Source organism: Pelodiscus sinensis, unplaced genomic scaffold (genome assembly GCF_049634645.1).
Source record: "Pelodiscus sinensis isolate JC-2024 unplaced genomic scaffold, ASM4963464v1 ctg35, whole genome shotgun sequence".
Classification (NCBI taxonomy): Eukaryota; Metazoa; Chordata; order Testudines; family Trionychidae; genus Pelodiscus; species Pelodiscus sinensis.
Window position 1 is genome coordinate 7,207,580 of NW_027465908.1, and position 17,519 is coordinate 7,225,098.

General features: G+C 52.7%; 1 protein-coding gene and 12 non-coding genes across 13 annotated transcripts in view; 6 read left to right on the plus strand and 7 right to left on the minus strand.

Moving 5' to 3' along the window:
- The window catches only part of LOC142818207 (uncharacterized), a 115,434-nt gene that overhangs the window by 71,400 nt on the left and 26,515 nt on the right, over nucleotides 1-17,519 (minus strand).
- On the plus strand, nucleotides 1,115-1,330 carry LOC142824505 (small nucleolar RNA U3). The gene has a single exon (XR_012899364.1). It is a non-coding gene; the product is annotated as a small nucleolar RNA U3 (small nucleolar RNA).
- Nucleotides 2,632-2,703, minus strand: TRNAE-CUC (transfer RNA glutamic acid (anticodon CUC)). Its single transcript has one exon. It is a non-coding gene; the product is annotated as a tRNA-Glu (tRNA).
- Nucleotides 5,336-5,417, plus strand: TRNAS-UGA (transfer RNA serine (anticodon UGA)). The gene has a single exon. It is a non-coding gene; the product is annotated as a tRNA-Ser (tRNA).
- Nucleotides 6,808-6,879, minus strand: TRNAQ-CUG (transfer RNA glutamine (anticodon CUG)). Its single transcript has one exon. It is a non-coding gene; the product is annotated as a tRNA-Gln (tRNA).
- Nucleotides 7,659-7,731, minus strand: TRNAV-AAC (transfer RNA valine (anticodon AAC)). The gene has a single exon. It is a non-coding gene; the product is annotated as a tRNA-Val (tRNA).
- On the minus strand, nucleotides 8,171-8,243 carry TRNAK-CUU (transfer RNA lysine (anticodon CUU)). Its single transcript has one exon. It is a non-coding gene; the product is annotated as a tRNA-Lys (tRNA).
- TRNAE-UUC (transfer RNA glutamic acid (anticodon UUC)) lies at nucleotides 10,135-10,206 on the plus strand. Its single transcript has one exon. It is a non-coding gene; the product is annotated as a tRNA-Glu (tRNA).
- On the plus strand, nucleotides 10,790-10,866 carry TRNAF-GAA (transfer RNA phenylalanine (anticodon GAA)). Its single transcript has one exon. It is a non-coding gene; the product is annotated as a tRNA-Phe (tRNA).
- TRNAS-AGA (transfer RNA serine (anticodon AGA)) lies at nucleotides 11,886-11,967 on the minus strand. The gene has a single exon. It is a non-coding gene; the product is annotated as a tRNA-Ser (tRNA).
- On the plus strand, nucleotides 13,301-13,374 carry TRNAI-AAU (transfer RNA isoleucine (anticodon AAU)). Its single transcript has one exon. It is a non-coding gene; the product is annotated as a tRNA-Ile (tRNA).
- On the minus strand, nucleotides 14,918-14,989 carry TRNAC-GCA (transfer RNA cysteine (anticodon GCA)). Its single transcript has one exon. It is a non-coding gene; the product is annotated as a tRNA-Cys (tRNA).
- Nucleotides 16,377-16,470, plus strand: TRNAI-UAU (transfer RNA isoleucine (anticodon UAU)). The gene is made up of 2 exons: nucleotides 16,377-16,414; nucleotides 16,435-16,470. It is a non-coding gene; the product is annotated as a tRNA-Ile (tRNA).

Sequence of the window (17,519 nt, forward strand, 5' to 3'; positions counted from 1 at the left end):
TCACAAGTGGCCCTTTCAGAAAGGAGCCTTGGGCAGCCACAGGGATGTTGTGGGCTCTGGAACAAGGTAGGTGGGGCAGGAAAGGCTTTTGCAAGCAGAGGAATTAGCTCAAGTGGTAGAGTGCTTGCTTAGAATGCAAGAGGTAGTGGGATCAATGCCCACATTCTCCAACTGCAGCTTAGTTTTCACCCCTTACTTTCAGTGGCCCTGTTCTCCTGAAAAAAAAAAAGACTTGGGTCCCCTTTCTTTCCACCCAGCAATTGCCATGCTGCAGATATAGCAAGACTACCACTCTGTGGTGCAATGGAAAGCCTGTTGGACTTTTAAGCCACAGTGGTTAATATAAACCAAGCTGATCATTCAAAAGTTATAGGTTCAAATCCCACCAGAGTCATTTTAGGTGCTTACTGATTCCCAGGGTTCAGCTTTTACAGAACAGGCAATCCTTAGGCTCACACCGGAGTGGGCTTGAGTCCAGACAGTTCCCAGTAGATCCCAACGGGGGTGGAGGGAAGGGCTTGTACTTGGGGTTGGGCTGGGTGTTGTTCTGAAAGGCTGCAGGTGCCGTTAGATGCTTTGGTCGCTCCCTGTCTCCTACGAGCACTGACCAACACTCAGGCTGTGTCTACACCTCACTGTTCTTCTGAAAAAAGCTACGCAAATTGCAAACCCCAATTTGCGTAGCTTTTTCTGCTTCTTTTTTCAGAAGAGGCTTTTCCAACATTTGGCCTGTCTACACTGGGCCAAATGTCAGAAAAAAAAACAACCTTTTTTTTTGGAACATCTCTTCATAAAATTCAGAAGAGCAGATGTGTTCTCTGGACTAAAGGGTTGTGTTTCCGGAAAAGGGTGCCAGTGTAGACGTAGCCCAGGAGATTTTGATTGGCTGCCAGGTGCTCCACATGCTAATCAGGAGGCATGTTTCTGTAAACAGGGACATGGAGCATATTCTAATATGCAGATTTCTAAACCTGGTGGAGCGTGTTTGAATGGGACAAGCACTTTGCTGAGATTATTTCTGTTCTTTAGTTTTCTAAGTGTTGTGTGAAAACATTCCTCATGAGGAGAAAGTGAATGCACACAAGTGTGCATGTGTAGGGAAGGGGGAGCTAATAAGACTGTACTTTCAGGGATCATTTCTATAGTTGGTAACTAGAGAAATGCAGCTGAAAGTGGTTGGTCTCGCTAGCCATGAGGATGAGTGACAGTGTTCTCTTCTGAGCATGAAGCAAGCAGACAGTGTTGCTTTAGTGTAATTGCTGTCTGTTGTTGATGATTGTTCTTTCTTTCCTGTTGGGAAGCTGGAAGAAGAAAGCACAGGCTGAGTGGTTAGCTACTGTCAAAAAGTTCAAAATTAGTTTTGCAGTAGAGAGGAATGGGCATTTCACTTTATTGTTTTGTCTTGGTTTTTGTTTAATTCCTGGATTTACTGGTAGGCTACATCTACACTTGTATGACTTTGTGCAAATATTTTTAACGCAAGAATTTTTCCATTAAAGCATTTGTACAGGAGAGCATCTCTACTGGCATATGCTTTTGCGCAAAAGCATTCGTGCCAGTATTGATGCTCTCTTGTTTAAGAAAGGTTTGATGGCCATTTTAGCCATTGGGCTTTGTTGCGCAAGAAATTAACGTTGCTGTCTACACTGGCCCTCTTGCGCAAGAATACTTGACAAGAGGGCTTATCTGTGAGTGGGCACGTCAGAGTGTTTGCGCAAGAACCACTGATTTTGTATATTACAAACTCAGTGTTCTTGCGCAAATACTCGCGGCCAGTGTAGACAGGCGGCAAGATTTTGCACAAAATCTTGCCAATGTAGACATAGCCGAACTGCTCTGGTCCTGATCCTGATGTTTTCATGCTTTTCTCTCACCTGCTGCTGGGTCTTTTTCATGTGCTTCTCAAACTGGATTTAGCCAGCCCCTTGGATCTGCCTCATGCCTTGTCCCCCATCTGTTCCCTAGTGGCCCTGCGGGAGGCAGAGACTAGCTGTAGCCCAGTGTTAATTATCCCTTGGGTTAGTGTCTTTCTCCCATAATGTGTAGCTAAGATATTTGTTAGTAACTGGCAGGCGCCGCGGGGGCTCACCCCCGAACAGAGACACACGACCTCAATATTGGGGCACAAGACAAAACTCACCTGCTCCTGGAACAGGAACACTGACGAGCAGTGAGGCCCCTCCCTGGCAGCACCGAGCAGTGAGAGCTGAGTTGTGGGGGAGAGGTAAAAACAGGGGGAGAAGGCTCCATGACTGTGAGAGGGAGGCTCTGCCCTGGCCAGTGGGGAATCGTTGCCTCTCCGAGGGGCCCAGGCCTGGTGGGTCATTTCCCCAGGTTACTGAGTGGGGGCTGGAGCCAGTTCTGTGTTGTCTCCTTCAACAACCAAACTGAACCAATGGACTAGTGCTGTGTGTGCCACAGAGCTTCCTCCAGTGCTGCCCACATGGCAGAGAGGAGGGGAAGTTTGAGTGACCCAGCTCTGCCCCTTCTGAAAAGGGTAAGCGTTGTCTTAGCAGTGCCAGAGAAGTGGGAAGGAGCCTGATGTAACCTCTTGTGTCACAGCTGCTGTCACATGTGACACTGAGCTGAGAAAAGTGACCAGGCAGTTGTCACATGAAACTGCAGGCTGGTTTCCCTGACTGGGAATCGAACCCAGGCCACAGCAGTGAGAGTGCTGGATCCTAACCACTAGACCATCAGGGACACAAGAAACATACCTCTTTGCTCACCTACACTAGCCTTTCACAGGCCATTTTCTGTCCACTTCAGGATGGGGTGGCAGGTCCATTCTCCCTTGCCCAAAGGCGACAAGAACAGAAACCAAACAGAACATCAAAGCAGCCAGACTGAGTCATGTGAGTTGTCCAACTAGCCCAGGATCCTGTCTCACAACAGCAGCCAATTTCATTGTCCCGAGGGAATCCTCAGGACAGACAATTGTCAAGTGATCCCTCCTGTTGCCCATTTCCAGCTTCTGGTATACACCAGCTAGGGACACCTGCCCTGTCCATCCTGGTTAAATGCCATTGATTGACCTTTCCTGCATTAAATTGTCCAGTTCTGTTTTAGACCTTCTTGTAGATTTCACCTCCACAACATCCTCTGGCAAGGAGTTCCACTGGGCGCAAAAATGTTTCCTTTTGGTTCATTTTTAACTTGGTTTCTGGGCTCTCTGAGGCCCTTTCACACACAAGGGCTTTCTCTGCAGCGTGCTGGGGGGAGAAACCCCTGAGCCAGTGACACGGACTGACCTGGGCGCAGGCCAACAAGGGGGGTTTCAGTGAAGCTACATGTAAATGGATCCATCTAGTAACCCCTGCCAGCCACACGCACAAGGGAGGGGACTTTAGCCAAGGAAGCAAGGACTCTGAGGGAGGGTTGGAAGTGAAGGGGGTTAATCAGATGGACGGGAGTTTCCAATGCTGGGCTGTGGCTAAGATAGATGAGGGGTGTCACAGGGCACTAACACAGCAAGGAGACCCGAGAGGGCCCTGCTGCACCGAGAGACATGGCAAAGCCTGGGATTGAAAAGTATTTTATCTTAGGCTCCCCACACTGAGCTACCCATAAACCCCTCTAGCTGGTTATTAACTGTCCGGGATGTCTGGCAGCCGTGTCACTAACATGATGCCGTCGTGCCCGGCCCAGGAAGGCGAGACTGGTGTTTCCTGCCACCTGCAGTTTGACTGGCTCCTTCCCCCCATTCCTGCCTTAGCTCCCGGGCTGACCTGGCAGCTGAAGTGGTCGGGGACCCAGCAGCCTGGGCAGGGAATGGACTCCCCAAGGGGCGCACGGTGAGAGACAGGGGGCTGGCGGCTCAGGGAGGGGCGGTCCCAGGAGGCAGAGGGCACCTGTGACTCTCGGCTGGCAGCTGACACTCTGCTCCTCGCTTCCCTCCCGCTGCTTCACCTCCCAGGGCTTCTTTCTCCTTCCCTGTCCATAGCAGGCAGCTACACAAAGGCAAGTCACCAAACCAGACACCCCTGTGGCCAGCATGGGGCTTGCACCCACAACCTGGGCGTTATTAGCATCAAGCTCTAAACAGCTGAGCCAGCAGCCCACGAGGGGCCCTTTGGGAAAGACCCCACAGGCAGCTGCAGGGACGTCTCTGCCGCTGCCACGAGCTCGTCTCTGATGGGGCCACGGGCGACTCACTGAGATGTGGGCTGGCTAGTGCAGAAGTCAGAGGAGCAGGAGCCTGGGTGGGTTCAGGGGGGCCTTGAGCAGGAGCAGGTTTTGGGGGAGGGGCTGCTGGGCCACTGAAGCAGGTGACCAGGTGGTTGGCAGCAGCTCTGTGGGCTGGGCACATGATCCCATCACCTGGACATATGGAGCCTCCCTCTGTGGCTTGGGCTGGAGGAGCCATGGGCCAGCCACTGCAGCAGCAGGAATTTGGGATCAGGTCACCCCACTGGGGAGAATGGAGGGAAGAAAAGAGTTTTCCCTGCCATTAGGGGAAAGCTGGCCAGACCCTTTTAGCCACTGGGTCTGTGCAGACTGGATCCTCCTCCTACCAGTTCTCTGGCCTCAGTCCCACCCCACCCAATCGGCTTTGGCAGAACAAAGGGGGGGGGGGGCTAGCTAGACTGCTCCCTTCTTACACACTTCAAAATGTCCATTCCTAAACAGGACTGTGTAGCCTAAAAGATAAAGCATCTGTTTTTGGGTCAGAAGACTGGGCTCACATTCCATCTAAATGGCATTTCAATAGGGTCTCACTAGGCTGATCCTATTGACCCCCACTGTCACCAAGTAAGAAACAGATCTAAAGGTGGGTAGAGAGAACTTAGTTAACAGCACTTTGTCTGGCAAAACACTGCTTAGCAAGAGTTGTGTTTGTGCAATTGGCATTCTATGATTATTGTCCTCACTTACTTATTGTTTGTCTGTGTGATCACTGTCTGGTTTGTAGCTGTTTCTCTCTGCTGTATCATTAATGATGCTGGGGGAAAATCAACAAAGGCGGTGAAGTATGATTGGTTAGGTAAATCATAATAGTATGTTAGCTTTGGTTAGTAACATTAAACTAAAATAATTGGTTAAGCAGGACTAAATGATCACTATATAAACTGGGGTCCAAGAAGGAGACCAGGGAGAAGAAGGAAAAGGGGAAACGAGAAGAGGAAGAAGGAGGAAATGGGAAAGGAAGGAAGAAGACCAAGGAGGAGGAGGGAGACCTGGAAGCAGAACTCACCTCCAAGGCAGCCTCAGACCAGAGCGCCCAGGACCCCTCTGTACGACCGTTGAAATGGTTTGCTGTGTGAATTCTGTCAGGTGACGTCAGGCCTGGGCACTGGGATTATTTACCAGTTTCCCTGGGCTACTAGGACTCAGAGCTGTGATGGCCGAGTGGTTAAGGTTTTGGATTTGAAATCCAATAGGGTTTCCCTGTGCAGGTTCAAATCTTGCTCACAGAGAGGCCTGTGTTTTGGTCACACCCCTTCCTAGGGCAACAAGGTACCCAAACTCTGAGACCCCTGAGAAGAACGTGCCTGTCCCATCAGAAGGGACACCTGGGCTATGTCTACACTTGTAGCTTCTTGCATGAGTAATATGCAAATGAGGCTACATGTGGAATATTGCTGAGCCTCATTTGCATAGCTAATAAGCCACCACTTTTTTCAGAAGAGACTCTTGCACAAGAAGGAGAGTCTACACTGCCCCTTCTTGCACAAGAAAAACCTTCTTGCGCAAGGCGATTACACCTATTATTTTTCACAAAACACCATTATCAGACTGCCCGGTGCACATTCCTACCTTCCTTTGTGCACACAACATACATGGGGCTCTAATTACTGGCCACCTGCCTTTCACACAGATATTTGGTCCTTGTGACTTTCAGGTACATTCACATAGCAGCTGTTTAAACATAATGTGCTTCTATTCCATGATCAGTACCAGAGTCTGTGGGTTAAGGAAGGGCACCACCCAGCATGGGGCTTGAACCCATGACCCTAAGATTAAGAGACTCAATCTCTACCAACAGAGCTAGCCAGGCTGTGTGGGAAAAGTTTCCTAATATCCCATCTCAGGGTAACAGGAGCCAAGTGTTCTCCACTGCCTGACTCAAGGCTCTTTCTTGCCCCAATGTGGGGTTCTGGTCTGTGGAGAGGTTTGAACTCGAACCCCACTCCCGACACACCCACTTCTTTCCCCACAAGGAACGGCCCCATTTCCATCTCTCCAGGGACAGGAGAAGGGCTCTGGCCTGTTCTCTGCAAAATGCTCAGCCTGTTTCATTTTCTGCAGGAACGAGTGGGATCCATGCGCCCTGTTCCCCAGTGAGAGGTATGTGTCCTCTTCCCACTTTCCACAGACACAGCAGGCCAGGGGGCTATGAGCCTCCAGAGGCCCCTTCCTACTTGGCCTCCCACAAAGCTGGGGTGAAAAGCTGCTAGACCCCAGCCCTCCTGGGCCAAGCCATGGCAGAGGTAGCAGGATTCACTCCCATCTTCTCCTGCCTGTGCCCTGGTACTGAGGGGCCGGCCCCTTTCCTGCTGCCCCAACTCTTATTCCCGCAATGCGCTTTGTGCAGGGGCCGTTGGTCTCAGGACCCTTCCCCCAATCCCCCCTCTGAGCCACTCACACTGTCTGGCTGCCTCCAGCACAGGCTGAGCTCAGGGGCCAGGCGCGTGACCTGCCCTGCAGCTGTGATGGCATCAGGCCCTTCCCGCCGGCCTGCTCAGTCTGGAGATGGAGCTCCAGTGGCCTCAGACACCCAGCAAGAGGAACAAAACTCTCTTTGTTGAACCTCAGGGCACAGAAGCCGAAGCACCTGAACTTTGTAACAACCAGCTGAGTCTTAATAGGTCCCACTGAGATTTGAACTCAGATTGCAGGATTCAGAGTCCTGAGTGCTGCCCCTTACACCATGGGACCTGTGGTGTGACAGTGCAGTGGGCACCTCTGACTCTCAGCTCTCAGGCTGGCCTCTGCTCTCCTGGCTCCCTCCAGCTGCTTCATCTCCCAGGACTCCCTGTAAGAAATGTGTCACTTTCACCCCTGGGAGCAGCTCAGCTATGCAAAGGGGCTGCCTGGGGCAGGACATGAGCCCTGGAGGGCAGGGGTGGGTGTGGCAGTGACATCACAAGGGCCTTTTGCAGCCTCTCAGCTTATTGGCTAAAGGAGTTTGGGAGGTGATAACATGACAGTTCCAAGCAGGCCCCACTGAGGATGGAGGGAAGGGCTGGTTCTTGCGGTTGGGGCTGGGCGTTGTTCTGAAAGGCTTCAGGTGCCATTAGATCCTTTTATCCCTCCCTGTCTCCTACCAGTGCTGAGCAACACTCAGGCTGTGTCTGCCCTACACTGCTCTTCTGGGAAAAGCTACGCACATTTCAAAACCCAATTTGTGCAGCTTTTTCTTCTGCTTTTTTTTGGGGGGGGGAAGAGGCTTTTCCGACATTTGGCCTGTTACACTGGGCAAGTCACACAAGGGAGGCAGCAGGCAGAGCCAGCCCAATGCACCAGCCTTCCAGGGCAGGGGAGGCCAAGGCACAAGCAGCTGCCTGGCCTAATTTATCTGGCTTCCCCAGGTTGGTACCCAGGGGCATTATCAGCTGAGGTTACCCCCTCCCCCCATCACATGAGCGCTGGGCTCATCAACAGGCTGGTCAGCAGCAGCTGCAGTTACCTGGGCACTGCAATAAGAGAAGAGGCTGTGTTCCTGCCTGGCTTTGAACCAGGGACCTTTTGTGTGTTAGGCAAACATGATAACCACTACACCACAGAAACACATTTCAAGCTGTGGGACTTGTCTGACTGTTCTGTTCCTAGCTCTTTCTAACACCCTGCTCTGCAGGGGAGGGGGATGCTCCTTGTGAACACTCCACCTCTTGTTCTTGTTCTCAGGGAAGTGCCTAATTTCCTCACCAGCCCCTTGAGATTAGTAGCTCAAAGCTGGAGCTGCTGTGGCAGGAGGTGAAGCTACAGAAGCTGACGGGGGACAGTCAGCGGGCGGAGGGTTATTTTTTCTCCCCCCTGGGCTGATGTGGCTAGAACTGAGGAGAAGAAAATCCTCTTCCCTTCTCCTCAGAAGATGGAAATTGCAGTTGGTTCTCTCTTTGGTTCTAGTAAAGCTGGACCCCAGGAATAGACTTTTTCTTTCTAAAACCCTGGTGAAAACTGAGAGCCAATTGCTCACAGGCTGAGAATGTGTGTTAAGGAAGGGAACCGCCCAGCATAGGGCTTGAACCCATGACCCTGAGATTAAGATTCTCATGCTCTACCAACTGAGCTAGCCAGGCTGCCTGCAAAAAAGTTCCTAATATCCCATCTCAGTGTAACAGGAGCCAAGTGTTCTCCACTGCCTGACTCAAGGCTCTTTCTTGCCCCTAATGTGGGGTTCTGGTATGTGGAGAGGATTGAACTCGAACCCCACTCCCGACACACCCACTTCTTTCCCCACAAGGAACGGCCCCATTTCCATCTCTCCAGGGACTGGTCCGTTCTCTGCAAAATGCTCAACCTGTTTCATTTTCTGCAGGAACGAGTGGGATCCATGCGCCCTGTTCCCCAGCGAGAGGTATGTGTCCTCTTCCCCCCTTTCCACAGACACAGCAGGCCAGGGGGCTATGAGCCTCCAGAGGCCCCTTCCTACTTGGCCTCCCACAAAGCTGGGGGGAAAAGCTGCTAGACCCCAGCCCTCCTGGGCCAGGCCATGGCAGGGGTAGCAGGATTCACTCCCATCTTCTCCTGCCTGTGCCCTGGTATCCCCCAGGTGTCCATATTATTCACTTACCTGTGGGCTTTGGGCACCTGCCCCATCAAACCTAGTTTAAAGCCTCCTCACTAGGTTAGCCAGTCTGCACCCAAATACTCTTCCCTTCCTCCACAGGTGAACCCCAGCCCTGCTGAGCAGCCCTTCCTGCAACAGCATCCCATGGGCAAGGAAGCCAAAACCCCCTGCCCACGGAGCTGTAGCTTTCTGTGCCCAGGGGGCCAGACACCGCCTGGGCTCAATGGCTGGAGGGAAGTGGGGAACGGCTGCACTTTGGGAGTCAAAAGTGTTGTCTGGAAACATAAAGAGTCATTTTAAAGATACTTCAGAGGAGGGCACCATGGCTTAGCTTGGTAAAGCACTTGCCTCATAAACAGGAGATCCTGGGTTCAAGTCCCAGTGGTTCCTTATTGTAACCTTTGCTCACATTTACTTATGCCCTTCTGGGACACAGAAGAGGCCTCTCCTGGCCACCCATGGAACTGCTGGTTCAGGAAAAGGCTGATTGGGGAGGGGTCTTGGGAAGAAGGAAACCACAAGCCTGAAGCCCCTGCAGAAGCTGCTGGCACTGGCAAGGCAGGGCTCTGACTGCAATTGTTGGGACAGGAGAGCCAGCACCACACACCCTTGTGATTCCTTCAGGGGGTCAGGTCAGGGCCTAGAGAGCAACCTCTGCAGCTCCTACCGTCATAGAGAGTCAGGGTATGTGGGCATCAGGTGCTTCTCACTTGTTGTTTCCTTCTTCCAAACACCCATCCCCAATCAGCCTTTTCCTGAACCAGCAGTTCCATGGGTGGCCAGGGGAGGCCTCTTCTGTGTCCCAGAAGGGCATAAGTAAATGTGAGCAAAGGCTACAACAAGGCACCACTGAGACTTGAACCCAAGATCTCCTGTTTACAAGGCAGGTGATTTAGCCAGCTAAGCCATGGTGCACTCCTTGAAAAGGGTTTTGAAACTGTTCTACTTTATGGTGCCAGACACCCCCTTCCCATTCCAAAGTGCAGCCGTTCCCCATTCCCCTCCAGCTCTCGCCATGACTCAAGGCCTGCGCAGCCCAAGACATTTGATCCAAAACAGAACTGGATAATTTAATGCAGGAAAGGTCAATCAATGGCATTGAACCAGGATGGACAGGGCAGGTGTCCCTAGCTGGTGTATTCTAGAAGCTGGGAATGGGTGACAGGAGGCATCACTTAATAATTGTCCGTCCTGAGCATTCCCACTGGGCAAAGGAATTGGCTGCTGTCATGAGACAGGATCCTGGGCTAGTTGGACAACTGGCATGGCCCAGTCTGGCTGCTTTGATGTTCTGTTTGGTTTCTGTTCTTGTCCCCTCTGGGCAATGGAAAATGGACCCGTGTCCTGAAGGGGATAGAAAGTGGGGTAGCTAAGGAGAGGTCCATGTGCATGTTCATGTGTCCCTGATGGTCTAGTGGTTAGGATTCAGCACTTTCACTTCTGAGATCTGGGTTCAATTCCCAGTCAGGGAAACCAGCCTCATCCGTATTTATGAAATCTGCCATGTCTTTGCCCTTTTCCATCACAGGGAGGGCCTGTGGGCTGAGGGAAGGGAGGGGCTGGGGTGCCAGAGGCAGGCTCTGACTGGGAGACACTCCCAGCAGCCAAGCACATTTCTCAGGCAGCCCCTTCCCTGCGCAGGGGGTACAGGTCACACGCCTGGGTGAATAAGAGCTTGTGGGGACTGGCCAGGGCTTCAAGCAGGCAGCTCCCATTGGCCACACACAAGCTGGGAGCAGGGACCAGGCCTGAAGCCTTTTCCTCTCCAGCTGAGAGACACAAAGGGCCCAGCAGCCCCTTCTCTCAGCTGTGCGTGGGGGCAGGGCGAGCAGGGAATCTGCCTGAGGCTTCTTGCTGCCATGTTGGGTGGCTTCATGGGCTGGATCCAGCCCGCTGGCCTGTATTGCCCAGGCCTGGCTTAGAGGGAACCTTGGCTCTGGCTGTGGGGGAGGGGCGCTGTGGAAAGGCCAGTCTGGCCTTCCTGGGCAGGGTATGACGACATGTGGCAAAACATCCTGGACAGAGAATTACAGGCCACACAGGTTGGTTACAGCAGCCGTAATAGCTCAGTGGGGAGAGCGTTAGACTGAAGCTCTAAAGGTCCCTGGTTCAATTCTAGGCTTTGTTATGCATTAATAGGGGCTAATTACTTCAAGTTGATGGTTTTGCTTAGAGCTGTTCTCACAACCTGCACTGCAGGAGAAAAGGGGAGATGAGCCGGCTCCTGGGGCTCTTCCTGCTTTCTCTTGGCCCTGGGTCTCTATCCTGCCGCAGGGCAGGTACAAGGGCTACTGTTGGGGGCAATCAGGTGACACCACAAAAGACACTCCCTGTTGGCAGTGCTGGAACATGGCACCACATGAGCACGTTGCTAACACCCATGTCTCCCCCCACCCCCCCCAGGACCACTAGAGATGTCCTTGCACCCTGGAGTTGTCTGTCTGGGCCATGCACTCACACACACTGGCCCCTCCCTTTCTAGGACAGGGCTCCTGCTGTTACTTGCTTTACTCAACCTGGGAGTTGGGCTTATCCCCAAGCAGCAGGGGCTGTGTTTACCTGGGGAGCCACAAATAGGAGCAGAACCCCTGTTCCCACTTTTTGCTTGGCTTTGAACCAGGAGCCTTTTGCACATTAAGCAAACACAATAACCACCACCCCACAGAAACATGCTTGTCAGTTTTTTTCTGTACATAAACTTGGACAAATATTCTGTTACTAATTCTTTGCCCAAGGCAGAGCAAGAGCAGGGAACAAGACCCCCCCCCAATACTTCTCTAGACCCTTTGCTCCCAACACGGGGGGGGGCGCTGTGTGCCTCGGGAGGGGTGACCCACATCATATCCCCAGCAATTCTGCCCTTCATGGATGGACCTTTGGGGGAGGCCCAGACACTCCATCTTCTCACTCAACTCCTATCACACACTGGAGCAGGGCAACCCCCAGGGGTAGGGCTGAGCCATGGGGTGCTGGGCAAGGGGCAGAGGCTGCAGGAGCTGAGCGTTTCCCTAGAGCCCAGGGACCCATAAAGAGGCACCATGCCCTTTGTCTCTTGGAAAGGCGCAGAAAGGGATTGATTGGGGACTGGGAGAGTGTCTCAGGTGTTGTGCAGCTTGTTGCCGGGTGGGGGCTGTGGCCAAAACTCAGGCATCGCTGTGAGCAGGATTTGAACCTGCGCAGGGAAACCCTATTGGATTTCTAGTCCAATGCCTTAACCACTCAACCATTACAACTGCAAGCACAGCAGTACCCTAGGGCCAGGGAAACTGGTAAATAATCCCAGTGCCCAGGCCTGACCTCACAGAATTCACACAGCAAACCTGGCTCCCCGAGCACAGGAGGAGTCTGGGGGCTCCTTGCTGGGCCATGGGGTGAAGCATCAAACCAGCCTCCTCCTGTGCGGCTGTGAGTGTTGCTGTCCCTGCTGTATAGACAGGGCCATGGAGACAGGGAGAGATTCACTGAATGGGCCAAGGTCACCCAGCGAGTTAGAGCCCAGCTCTGCCCCCAGCGTCCTGCCCCACCCACCGATGTGCTGACTCCCTCGCTGCCAGGGGGCTGTTTGCATTGGCCTCTTTTGTTTTCGTTTCTGCTGTGAGACATTGGGACAGTTGGCCAGGGCATCCCCCTATTGCCATCTCCCTCTGTGCAGGTGCTGTCCAGAGCCCCGACTAGCAAACGCTGACACTGCTGTTAGGTCCAGACCAGAGGGGAGTGTTTAAGGGTTATTTCGGAAGAAGGGTTTTCTCCCCAAATAACTGCATCTAAACGGTGTTTTTTATTTCAAAATAAAGTATTTTGAAACAGCGCCCGGATGCGATTATGCAAATGTAGAGCAGGATATTTAAATCCCGGTTCCATTTACAATTTCGAATGTCTCCATTTGCATCCTTCTCTTGAAAGAGGGTGCAAGTGTAGATATGTCCTGTGTGTTGCAACCTCCCAGCACTCACCTGATGTTCCCTCCCCGCTGTCTGAAGAGTTCTGTCGACAGAAGGTGTTATTGCCTGTAGGGTTGCGTCTAGACTACAGGGTTCTGTCAACAAAGCAGCTTGCTTTGTCGACAGAACTCAATGTGTCTGGACGCTCTTTGTCGACAAAACCCGGTAGTCTAGACGTACCCTGAGAGATAGTGAACCTACTAAAACCAGCCTGATCTAGCTTTTCTGCTGCAAGGATGAGACTAACACCCATGTAACTAAGTTTATCTCTGCATATTAAGATAAAAGTAGCTTTAAGCATTAAGCCAATTGTAACGCTGTCACTAGCTTATGTGATGTCTATTCTATTTTGTGTGCAACCATGAATGTATATAAGGTTACCATGGACATTTGATTTTGGAAGTCTTTCTTTTGAAACTTCCCATAGCTCTTAATAAAAGTGTTTCTCTCCTTCCAACCCTGAGTCTGGATTTCCGTGACACCTCAAACCAGCTGGACTAGCCAGCCCACGTCACAGTGAGTCACTAGTGGCGCTGTCAGAGAAGAGCCATTGGCAGCTCCAGTCATCCCGGCAACTGCTGGAGGTGCCTTTCTGAAAGGGCCATTTGTGAGCTTAGTCTGGGCAGGCCGGCTAGCTCAGTTGGTTAGAGCGTGGTGCTAATAACGCCAAGGTCATGGGTTCAAGCCCCATGCTGGCCACTGAGATGTTTGCTGTGGTGATTGTCCTCACCCCTCCTTTAGCTGCCTGCTAAGGACAGGGAAGCAGAGACACACAAGAGGCTGAGACCTTTGCAGGAAGCAGAGCAGAGAGCTCATAGGAGGAGGCTCCAGCCTGCACAGCCCCAGTGGCTAAAAGGGCCTTGGCCTGGGCTGCTTTCCCTAATAGCAGGGAAAACCCTTCTCTTCCCTCCATTGCCCCAGTGGGGTGACGTGATTCCCAAATTCCTGCTGCTGCAGTGGCTGGCCCAAGGCTCCCTGCAGGGGGCAGGTTCCTCCAGCCCAAGCCACAGAGGGAGGCTCCATATGTCCAGGGGGCCTGGGGCATGTGCCCGGCCCACAACACTTCTGCCAACCACCTGGTCACCTGCGTCAGCAGCCCTGTGTGGCTGGTTCTTGTGAAAGAAGCCACCAGTGCAGACAGAGCCTTCGTGTGCAGAGCCGTTCCGCTGCTTATTGTCACGGGGGTTTCTTGTGCATGAAGGAGCAGTGTGATAGTCCACGCTTAGCCTCATTGGCATATTGCTTGCTCAAGAACCCGTCAGTGTAAACGTGGCCCCTCTGCTTTCTGTCTAAGCTTCAAAAATTTTGTGTGAAGCAGGAAGATTCTAGAGTCTTCCTCGGCAAGTGAGTCTGAATTCTGCACCACGACCTCAGTGGGACCCGCTGGCGAAATACTGGTTTGCTGCAAATCCTTGGTAATGCCAGTGTTTGGCTTCCTTGGCTATGTCTGCACCGCACATTGTTGTGCAATAAGATATGCAAATGAGGTGTGGGGATGAATATTGCCACACTTCATTTGCATACCTAATGAGCCATCATTTTTGCTGCAGAGACTTTTGTGCAAGAAGAAGCTGTCTACACTGCTACTTCTTGCACAAAAAAACCCTCTTCTGCAGAGCTGTTACGCCACTTATTGTCAGGAACCCTCTTGCCAGTTGGCAGAAAAATCCAGTTCTGACCAGTCTCTGAGTGGCCGGTGCCTGAGGGGATCCAACATGGATCCATTTAGTGGCCCCAATTACTGACCTAAACACCATCATAACACGACGTCTACGTCTACACTGCAGCCTTCTTGTGTAAGAACTGTTTTGCGTAAGCGTTCTTGTGCAAAAGGTCTTCCACAAGAACACGTCCACACTGCCAAGTGCTTTGCACAAGAGATGTGCTTTTGTGCAAGAGCATCCATGGCAGTGTGGTTGCTCTCTTGTGCAAGAAAACTCTGATGGGCATTTTAGCCATACGGGTTTGTTGCACAAGAAATTCATGTTGCCTGTCTACACTGCCCTCTTGTGGAAGAGGGCTTGTTCCTCGTGGGGAGAAGAATAACTCTTCTGGAAGAAGCACTGTTTTCCAATGCTGTAGTGCAAATTTACTTATGCAAGAACACTCGTGCTGTTCTCTGCACGTTTTTGTGCAAGAACATTGAGCAAAAACCCTGCCATGTAGATGTAGCCTACAGGTTTGTATTCATTCAAAGAGTTCACATACAAAGGAAATGTCTCTTTTAAATAGACACTCTTGCAGGGGGCACTTGGATTTGAACCAAGGACCATGTGATCTGCAGTCAAACACTCTGCCACTGAGCTACACCCCCAAATGAAAAAAAGTGTCTGCAGCCAGTATTGAGAAGTGGGTGGGGAACAGGAGGCTTTTGTAGAACACACATCTCAGGTAGGACGGACCCTCACTGACCCCAGATTTTGACTGGTCCTAACATGGAGTTCGTCCAGAAAGCAGCAGAACTGGGGCAGGACAGAGGTTCTGTCCACACAGAAAAGTTCTTTTGGAACAATGGCCGTTATTCCAAAATAACAAGGCAAGAGTCTACACAGCAATTCCGTTATTTTGAAGTAACTCTGAAATAACGGATGGCTAATTCCAACTTCTGTAGACCTCACTGTACGCAGAAAAATGCCTATTCTGAAATAGCTATTTCAAAATGAGGCGCGTGTACATGCTCCACTTCTGCTATTTCAAAATATCCCCTTCCCAAGGCCATTCTAAGTTATTCCCCCTGGGGCTCTAAATCAAGGTAGCACGTCTACATTAGGGAAGCCTCCTTGGACTCATTTTGAGGTTTCCCTGCAGTGTAGACATGCTATTTTGAAATAACTGTTCCAGAATAGCTTATTCCAAAATAAACGTGCCGTGTAGATGTAGCCAGAGAGTCCTGAGAGATGAAGGAGCCGGAGGGAAGCCAGGAGAGCAGAGGCCAGACTGAGAACTGGGTGTCCCAGGTGTCTACCCCCAGGCCTTCTGTCTAGGTCCCAGGTGTAAGGGGCAGCACTAATGACTCTGAATCCTCCAATCTGAGTTTAAATCTCAGTGGGATGGGCTGTGGTGGTTGCTGGGAGGTCCTTGGGCTCCAGGCTTTTCGGCTTCCTTGCCCTGAGGTTCACTAAGGGGGTTTTGCTTGTCTGAGGCCCATTAGAGCTTTGTGAGCAGACTTGTGCTCAGGTGCCTGATGCCATCACAGTGTCAGGGCAGGTCGCCCATCTGACCCCTGAGCTCAGCCCATGCTGGAGGCAGCCAGAGAGCGTGAGCAGAACGGGGGAGGGGGAGTTGTATACTTTGGGAAGGGTCCTGGCTCCCAGCCACACGCCTTGCAACAAAGACCAACGGTCCCTGCACAAAGTGCATTGTGGGAATAAGAGTTGGGGCAGCAGGAAAGGGGCCGGCCCCTCAGCACCAGCGAGCAGGTGGGAGAAGATGGGAGTGAATCCTGCTACCTCTCACGTGCAAAGGGAGCACTGACCCATGTGCAACTCATCTCTAGTGCTCTGGCCTCCAGCAGCTTTGTGCCCCACTAGGGTTGGTTATTTCAGAGACCAGGGAGGAAGAGGGAGGGGTCTCTGGATGTGCGGAGTCCCCTGGCTCTGCCTGTGAAAAGAAAGAACAAGGGCTCAGCAGAAACTTCAATTCCACTTTCTGTGTCTTGACTTTTTCAATCTAAGGACTTTGAAGAAGCACTTCAAATATTTGTTCCAGTGGCACAATGGGTCAGTGCACAGTACTTATAAGGCAGTATTTGTAGGAGACATGCTGAGGTTGTGAGTTCAAATCTCACCTGGAGCACTCACTTTTGGTCCCTGCTGGGTTGTCCCCTTGCAGTGGTTCCCAAACTTTTCGGCATCACTCCCCCCCGCTTTTTGATTTGTGAAAACCCTCATGGCCCCCCTGGAATTTCTTCACACCCTCTCTCCTCCCCGCTCTTCCCCCCCCCCCCCAGGCTGTCCCCAGAGCCCAGGGCCTGGGAGTCTGGTCAGCAAGTGAGACTCACCCGTCAGTCCAAGCTGCTCTGTCCCGGCTGCCATTCCTGCCTGTCCCGTGCCAGCGCCGCACGCGGACCAGTGGGGCAGGACGGGGGGTGTCAGTGGGGCCCTGCTCTCAGTTTGTCCCTCACAGGCCCTGTGGGCTGCTGGAGGGCTGAGCCCGTCGCCCAGGCCTGGCGCGGGGATGGAACATGGGGCACGTTTCCCCCTGTGAGCGTGTGCGGGGGCAGGAGGGAGCCACATGGGCCCGGCTGAAGGTTTTGTGCTGGGGCTGGAGGCTTGAGCCCGAGCTGTCGGCCTCAGCGGGACTTGCTCCTCCCCCCTCTCCTGCCTTGCTGCCTCCTTTGTCCAGCAGCGCTCAGGGGCAGCCGGGAGAGCCGGCACCAAGGGCAGAGGAGGCCGAGGCACAAGCCCCTCAGAGGGGACAGGCCTGAGGCCTCTGGCTTGCCCAGGCTCACGCCAAGGGGGTTTCTGTGGTGCCGGGCGGGGGAGGGAGGCCAGGCCTAGGCCAGTGGGAGAAGGGGCAGCGCCTGCCAGGGCAGCAAGGGGAGCTGCAGGGAGCGAGACGTGGCGTTTCTGCCTGGATCACTCAGGGGTCCTTCTGCGGGTGAAGCGCCAGTGACACCCCTGTGCTGCTGGGTTCCTCTGCCCCGCCCCTGGGAGGCCGTCCCCTTCGGGGGGCTCTTGCCCTGGCACTCGTCCAAGGGCCACCTGGGCAAAGCAGCCTGCCCCAGGCACCTTCCACAGCTCATCTGGCAGAGCAGAGGCCTGTAGCAGGAGAGATTCTTCTCCCTCCCCCTGGCTGCAGGCCCGGCATTAGGACCAGGCGGCTGCTTTGGGTCTGTCCCTTTG